The sequence below is a fragment of the Cherax quadricarinatus genome, chromosome 16, assembly GCF_038502225.1.
Source record: "Cherax quadricarinatus isolate ZL_2023a chromosome 16, ASM3850222v1, whole genome shotgun sequence".
NCBI classification, from domain to species: Eukaryota; Metazoa; Arthropoda; class Malacostraca; order Decapoda; family Parastacidae; genus Cherax; species Cherax quadricarinatus.
The window spans coordinates 34,544,558-34,552,057 of NC_091307.1; the positions used below are offsets into that span (position 1 = coordinate 34,544,558).

The 7,500-nt window shown below is 42.9% G+C and overlaps 1 protein-coding gene across 1 annotated transcript in view; it reads left to right on the top strand.

Moving 5' to 3' along the window:
* Positions 1–7,500, top strand: part of LOC128688773 (uncharacterized) — a 48,212-nt gene that overhangs the window by 659 nt on the left and 40,053 nt on the right. The gene's annotated exons all lie outside the window — the stretch shown is intronic.

Sequence of the window (7,500 nt, forward strand, 5' to 3'; positions counted from 1 at the left end):
AGTAATGAGAACTTGACAGTGAGAAGTCAGTACCCACATTCGCAGGAAAATTTTATCTACCTGAAGTGTGTTTAGAGGGTCAACGTCACCACGGTCTGGGCCATGACCAGGCCTCCTGGTGGATCAGGGCCAGTAACGAAGCTGTTACTGCTGGCCGTACACACAGCCCGGCTGGTCAGGGACTGACTTTAGGAATCTATCCTCTTTCCTCTTGAAGATAACTAGGGGCCATCGGTCGGAGAGTCGAAAAACACAAAGTCGATTACTCTTCTTTCTCTTTCCATGTCGGTACTGAAATCTCGCAGTTCAGTAGATTCTGATCCTCCTGTTGGACTTTGACACTGCTGCCATCGTTACAAGGTAAATTTGGTGGCCATTTATCAGATGAGCGCGTTGAATCTCTATTGACATAGGTGGCCTTCTCAGTGTGACATGTGTTAATCATTTAAGATCAAAGGGATTATATAATTATGGAAACTCCGTTGTCCATCCCCTTGTGTGTGCGCTATACATACGTTGTCTATTCCCGTGTGTGTGTGCTATATATACGTTGTCCATCCCCTTGTGTGTGCTATATATACGTTGTACTTCAGTGTTGTGTGCTAGTCCTCTGGCGTGAATAAGCCGGTTTAGAAAACCGTCAAGTTGATAAATGAAACATTTGTGCAACCTTTGGGTATGTTTATTCCGAAAGCATTTCGCCACCCATTTTCTTCAGTCCATTGCAGAGAAAGGTGGAAGATGAAGAGGAGGTTGAGGTAATCGATTCCTCATCATCCGCCATTCTCTGCATTAGACTGAAGAAGTCGCTGGGTGGCGAAACGTTTCCAGAATAAAGACACCAGAGGACTAGTTGTCATTTATCAACTAGTCCTTTAGTATTCTTCCTTTTGAGTATTTAGTCTTCATTAGCTAAGTTATTTGTGTTATTCCCTCCTTTATTTGTGTTATCCTTTTAATTGTCTTAATCCTTTGCTGTTCTCACTTGTGTTGAACCTTCGTTGTCCTCATTATGAGTTATATTTCTGATGACGCGCTCGTTCCACGCTAAATACCCGATGTTCTTCCACACTGTGTGTTAGCCTCGTTCTTCCCATCATGTGTGCTAGCCTCGTTCTTCCCATCATGTGTGTTAGCCTCGTTCTTCCCATCATGTGTGCTAGCCTCGTTCTTCCCATCATGTGTGTTAGCCTCGTTCTTCCCATCATGTGTGTTAGCCTCGTTCTTCCCATCGTGTGTGTTACCCTTTCGTTGTCCTTCCTCCTTGTACTGTATTGCAATTATAATGTGTATGACAATTAAATATTATCTCTCCTGATCATTACTCAAAATTATTTGATTGGGTTATTGGGTTTAAAGAATATTGACTACACGAGTTTCAGTATGGTCGCAGGTTGCCTGTCCACCACAAGTCACGGACACGACACTACACATTTCTCGGTGTTTATACACTTATAAAAAAATCTCATTACACATTCACCGTGAGGTAAATGTGTAATGAGAGAACTTCTCAGTGCATGTACACACCTCGGTGTATATGCACTGAGAGATTCACACCTTTCGGTGTATTTACACTACGTACATATTCTAGACCATCAAGGGGAGTTATTGCTGTTAGGGGTACATATCATTTAACAAGAGAATTGTAGCGTGCACCGAATATGTCGCTTCTATTTGGTGCGCACTACACTACCATACAGTCTGCATTTCTTCCAAAATCACAGAGAAGTCCGATAGCCTACTCTTATTGGCGTAAGTGCTCCATGTCTATACCGGTTATAAACGACAACCAATGAGGGTGAGGGGTTGAACTCCAGAATAATTTACTTTTTTTCCTACACCTAGGTATGGAGGTCAGTCTCTCTCCAGCTGCAGGATGATTATCTCAAACTGGGCGTTTTCATTCTTGCACACTTGTTACATTACTCACAAGCACGGTACCTGCTAAGTTAGTTGTACATACTGTAAATATTGTACATTCTTGTATTAAATATTACCTGGAGTCTACCTAGATGGTATTCAGGGGATCAACGCCCCGGCGGCCCGGTCCACGACTAGGCCTCCCGGTGGATCAGGCCCTGATCAACGAGGCTGTTACTGCTGGCCGCACGCAATCCAACGTACGAACCACAGCCCGGCTGATCCGGCACCGTCTTTAGGTATCTGTCCAGCTCCCTCTTGAAGACAACCAGGGGTCTTCCCGTAATGCCCCTTATTGCTGTTGGGAGGCTGTTGAACAGTCTTGGGCCCCGGACACTTATTGCGTTTTCTCTTAGTGTACCAGTGACGCCCCTACTTTTCACTGGGGGTATGTTGCATCACCTGCCAAGTCTTTTGCTTTCGTATAGAGTGATTGCTGTGTGCATATTAGGGGCCAGTCCCTCCAGAATCTTCCAGGTGTAAATTGTTATATCACTCTCGCCTGCGCTCCAGTGAGTACAAGCCAAGTGCTTCCAGGCGTTCCCAGTAGTTAAGGTGTTTAATGGAACTTATACGTGCAGTAAAGGTTCTCTGTAGATTCTCTAGTTCTGCAATTTCACCTGCCTTGAATGGGGATGTACAGCAGTATTCCAGCATAGAGAAAATAAGTGATTTAAAAAGGATCATCACTGGCTTAGCATCTCTTGTCTTGAATGTTCTCATTATCCATCCTATTAGTTTCCTCGCAGATGTGGTAGTGGCATTGTTGTGATCCTTGAAGGTGAGGTCTTGGGACATTACCACACCCAGGTCCTCCACATTACTTTTCCGCTCTATTGTGTGATTGGAGTTTGTAGTATACTCAGTCCTAGTTATTATTTACCCCAGTTTTCCATAACGGAGTAGTTGGAATTTGTCTTCACTGAACATCATATTGTTCTCTGTTGCCCAATGGAAAACTTGGTTTATATCTTCTTGGAGCTTTGCCGTGTCCTCAATAGATGACACTCTCATGCAGATCCTAGTATCGTCTGCAAAGGATGATACAGTGCTATGGTTTACATCTCTGTCTATGTCTGATATGAGAATAAGGAACAGGATAAGTGCGAGTACTGTGCCTTGTGGGACAAAGCTCTTCACTATGGCAGCATCTGATTTAACTCTGTTTACCACTACTCTGTGTGCGCGATTGGTTAGAAAGTTGAAGATCCATCTGCCTACTTTGCCAGTTATCCCTTTATCACGCATTTTGTGTGCTGTTACACCATGGTCGCACTTGTCAATGGCTTTTGCAAAATCTGTGTATACTACATCTGCATTCTGTTTGTTTTCCAGTGCATCTAGGACCATACCATAGTGGTCAAGCAGTTACGAAAGGCAGGAGCGACCTGCTCTGAAACCATGGTGCCATGGGTTGTGCAATTTTTGGGAGTCCAGGTGGTTTTCTATCCTGCTTCTTAGAACTTTTTCAAAGATTTTTATGATGTGGGACGTTAAAGCTATTGGTCTACAGTTCTTAGCTACTGCTTTGCTGCCACCTTTATGGAGTGGGGTTACATCTGTTGTTTTTAGTGACTGTGGAATCTCGCCTCTGTCTAAGCTCCTTCTCCATAGCATACTTAGGGCCCGTGAGAGGGGTTTCTTGCAGTTCTTAATGAACACCGAGTTCCACGAGTCTGGGCCTGGGGCTGAGTGCATGGGCATGTCGTCGATGGCTTTCTCAAAGTCTAGTGGAGTTAGGTTTGTGTCATAAATTTGACCTACATTGGGAGGGTTTTGAGGCTCATTTATGAAAAAAATTGTTTGGATTGTCTATCTTTAAACTGGTTAGTGGCTCGCTGAACACTGAGTCATATTGAGATTTCAGTATCTCACTCATTTCTTTGTTGTCGTCTGTGTAGGATCCGTCTTGTCTGAGCAGGGGCCCTATACTAGAAGTGGTTTTTGACTTGTTTTTGGCATATAAAAAGAAATATTTCGAATTTGTTTCAATTTCACTAATCGCCTTTAGCTCCTCTTGTCTCTCCTGGATCCTGTATGAGTCCTTTAAATATAGCTCAATATTTTCCACTTCCCTGGTGAGCACTTCCTTCTGTGTATCAGATAATCTGGCATTCTTGAGGAGATCAATGATTCTTCATCTTCTCCTGTAGAGGGAGCATCTCTCCCCAGTTTACTTCTTTTTTTTCTTATAGGAATATACCTTGAACATGAACATTAAAATGGTATAAAATACCGACAGATTGTTAGGTAAGACACATATGCAACAGTTAGGTATCTTTATTTCGAAACGTTTCGCCTACACAGTAGGCTTCATCAGTCGAGTACAGAAAAGTTGATAGAAGCAGAAGATACTTGAAGACGATGTAATCAGTCCATCACCCTTAAAGTTTTGAGGTGGTCAGTCCCTCAGTCTGGAGCAGAGCATTGTTCCGTTGTCTGAAACAATATGAAGTTGAAGTGACAGAATGGGGCCTTATATAGTGCCAGGAGATGAGACGTAGGTTGCTTTGGGAGGGCAGGTCCCTCTCAAACCCAGCCGTTCTCACTAGTAGAGGTTGTCGAAGTTGATGGTCTGTACCAAGATACCCTTGTGTTGCAGTGTCTGACAGAATGAACATTAAAATGGTATAAAATACCGACAGATTGTTAGGTAAGACACATATGCAACAGTTAGGTATCTTCTGCTTCTATCAACTTTTCTGTACTCGACTGAAGAAGCCTACTGTGTAGGCGAAACGTTTCGAAATGAAGATACCTAACTGTTGCATATGTGTCTTACCTAACAATCTGTCGGTATTTTATACCATTTTAATGTTCATTCTGTCAGACACTGCAACACAAGGGTATCTTGGTACAGACCATCAACTTCGACAACCTCTACTAGTGAGAACGGCTGGGTTTGAGAGGGACCTGCCCTCCCAAAGCAACCTACGTCTCATCTCCTGGCACTATATAAGGCCCCATTCTGTCACTTCAACTTCATATTGTTTCAGACAACGGAACAATGCTCTGCTCCAGACTGAGGGACTGACCACCTCAAAACTTTAAGGGTGATGGACTGATTACATCGTCTTCAAGTATCTTCTGCTTCTATCAACTTTTCTGTACTCGACTGATGAAGCCTACTGTGTAGGCGAAACGTTTCGAAATAAAGATACCTAACTGTTGCATATGTGTCTTACCTAACAATCTGTCGGTATTTTATACCATTTTAATGTTCATTCTGTCAGACACTGCAACACAAGGGTATCTTGGTACAGACCATCAACTTCGACAACCTCTACTAGTGAGAACGGCTGGGTTTGAGAGGGACCTGCCCTCCCAAAGCAACCTACGTCTCATCTCCTGGCACTATATAAGGCCCCATTCTGTCACTTCAACTTCATATTGTTTCAGACAACGGAACAATGCTCTGCTCCAGACTGAGGGACTGACCACCTCAAAACTTTAAGGGTGATGAACTGATTACATCGTCTTCAAGTATCTTCTGCTTCTATCAACTTTTCTGTACTCGACTGATGAAGCCTACTGTGTAGGCGAAACGTTTCGAAATAAAGATACCTAACTGTTGCATATGTGTCTTACCTAACACATACCTTGAACATACTTCAGCTACCAGGAGGGTGATCTTTTCAAGGCATTCGTTAGGGCCCATGTAATTTAAAATATCCTCCCAGCATGTTTCATTTAGGGCATAGTTTACCTGATCCCAGATGATGTTCTTGTTGGATGGCTGGTGAGGATGAGAGAGAGAGAGAGAGAGAGAGGGAAGATGGATGGATGGTGAAGAGAGAGAGAGAGAGACAAAGCTCACTCTATGGAGGTGTTGTGTGTGTATGTGTGTGTGTGGGGTAGTTATGAAGGGGGACAGATGGTTAGATGAGAAAGAGAGAGAGATAGAGAGAGAGAGGATGAAAGAGAGGGATGATGGATGGAAGGTGAGGGTGAGAGAGAGAGAGACAAAGCTCACTCTGTGGAGGTGTTGTGTGTGTGTGTGTGTGTGGGGGAGTTATGAGGGATGAGAGATGGTTAGATGAGGATGAGAGAGTGTGAGAGAGAGAGATGGTGAGAACGGGAAGGTGGATGGCTGATGAGGATGAGAGAGGGAGAGGGAGGGAGAGAGAGGGGTGATGGATGGGAGGTGAGGGTGAGAACTTAAGCACATAATAAAGGAGGAACACTGCAGGAGGCCTGTTGGCCCATACTAGGCAGGTCTTTTACAATTCATCCCACTAACAAAACATTTGCCCAACCCAATTTTCAATGCCACCCAAGAAATAAGCTCTGATGTGAAAGTCCCACTCAAATCCAACCCCTCCCACTCATGTACTTATCCAACCTAAATTTGAAACTACCCAAAGTCCCAGCCTCAATAACTCAACTAGGTAGACTGTTCCACTCATCTACTACTCTATTTCCAAACCAATACTTTCCTATGTCCTTTCTAAATCTAAACTTATCTAATTTAAATCCATTACTGCAGGTTCTCTCTTGGAGAGACATCCTAAAGACCTTATTAATATCCCCTTTATTAATACCTATCTTCCACTTATACACTTCGATCAGGTCTCCCCTCATTCTTCGTCTAACAAGTGAATGTAACTTAAGAGTCTTCAATCTTTCTTCATAAGGAAGATTTCTAATGCTATGTATTAATTTAGTCATCCTACGCTGAATATTTTCTAACGAATTTGTGTCCATTCTGTAATATGGAGACCAGAACTGAGCTGCATAATCTAGGTGAGGCCTTACTAATGATGTATAAAGCTGCAGTATGACCTCTGGACTTCTGTTGCTTACACTTCTTGATATAAATCCCAGTAATCTATTTGCCTTATTACGTACGCTTAGGCATTGCTGTCTTGGTTTAAGGTTGCTGCTCACCATAACCCCCAAGTCCTTTTCGCAATCTGTATGGCTAAGTTCTACATCATTTAACTTATAAGTACTAGGGTTATGGGCACTCCCAAGCTTCAGAACCTTGCATTTATCTACATTGAACTGCATCTGCCACTTTTCTGACCAAGAATAGAGTTTGTTTAAATCCTCCTGAAGTTCCATAACATCTACGTTTGAATCAATTATCCTACCTATCTTTGTGTCATCGGCGAATTTGCTCATATCACTAGTAATTCCCTCATCAAGATCATTGATATATATTATAAACAACAACGGGCCCAAGACTGATCCCTGTGGAACGCCACTTGTTACAGATCCCCACTCGGATTTAACCCCATTTATGGACACTCTCTGCTTCCTGTCAGTGAGCCATGACTCGATCCACGAGAGCACTTTTCCCCCAATGCCATGAGCTGCCACTTTCTTTAACAGTCTATGGTGCGGAACTCTATCAAAAGCCTTACTAAAATCTAAGTAAATAATATCAAATTCTTTATCGTGGTCAACAGCCTCAAAAGCTTTTCTGAAGAAAGTTAATAAATTAGTTAGACAAGACCGGCCTCTTGTGAATCCATGCTGAGTATCATTAATCAAGCTATGCTTATCGAGATGGCTTCTTATAATCTCGGCTATAATTCACTCTAGTAATTTGCCTACAATTGAGGTCAGGCTTATTGG